This window comes from Cannabis sativa, chromosome X, assembly GCF_029168945.1.
Source record: "Cannabis sativa cultivar Pink pepper isolate KNU-18-1 chromosome X, ASM2916894v1, whole genome shotgun sequence".
In the NCBI taxonomy this organism is placed as follows: Eukaryota; Viridiplantae; Streptophyta; class Magnoliopsida; order Rosales; family Cannabaceae; genus Cannabis; species Cannabis sativa.
Genome location: NC_083610.1, coordinates 79,157,065 through 79,157,991, shown reverse-complemented (window position 1 = coordinate 79,157,991; position 927 = coordinate 79,157,065).

Genomic DNA, 927 nt, shown 5'->3' with positions numbered 1-927 from the left:
TGCCCTAAGAGAGGATTACGTAAGGATGATCCGTTGTCGCCGTATTAGTTTATTATCTGTAGTGAGATTCTTTCTAGGATTTTGTTGAAACAGGAAGACCACGAGCGATTCCATAGTTTTAAGATCAATTCTCGATGCCCTTCTATTTCTCACTTGATGTATGCAGATGATACTTTCACTTTCTGTAGAGTTGATTTGAGAGAAGTTGTTTGTGTTTAGAAGTGTCTAGAGGACTATTGCAAGTGGTCTGGGTAGGTTATCAATGTGGGGAAATCTGCTATTATCTTATCGAAAAATGTAGAGGCTCAGACGAGAGTGGACATTTCTAAAGCCTTGGGTTCTCGGGCTATGAATCCACAGGATAAGTTTTTTGGGAACCCAATTTTCTTCTCTAATAGCAAGAAAAAAGATTTCCAATTTGCTAGGGACAATCTTCGTGCTCGCATTGAGGGTTGGCATTGCAAACTTCTCTCTTAGGCGGGAAAAACTGCCCTCATTAGATCAGTGGCTTTGAGCTCTCCTCTTTATACTATGTCTACCTTTCTCCTTCCAAAAGGCCTTTGTGAAGAGCTAGATGGGCTTATTTGAAAATTTTGGTGGATGGGGAGTGTAGATCGTAATCGCTATTTGGCTTTGGCGTCTTGGGACTCTATTTTTCTCCCCTTTGATAGAGGTGGCCTAAACTTAAAACGCTTTCAAGATATTAACATGTCACTAATCTACAAATTATGATGGAAATTAGCTTCAAGTGATTGGTCCTTGTGGTGTCGTTCTTTTTTGGCCAAGTATTGTCGTAACTCCGCATCTTTCTGGTCGTTAAATGAACATGGTCCGTTGTCTTTTGGGGCGCGTGGGGTTTTGGCTACAAGAGAGGTTCATAGAAAAGAAACTTGCCTCTTAGTTGGCCCTGGTACTGCTATTGACATT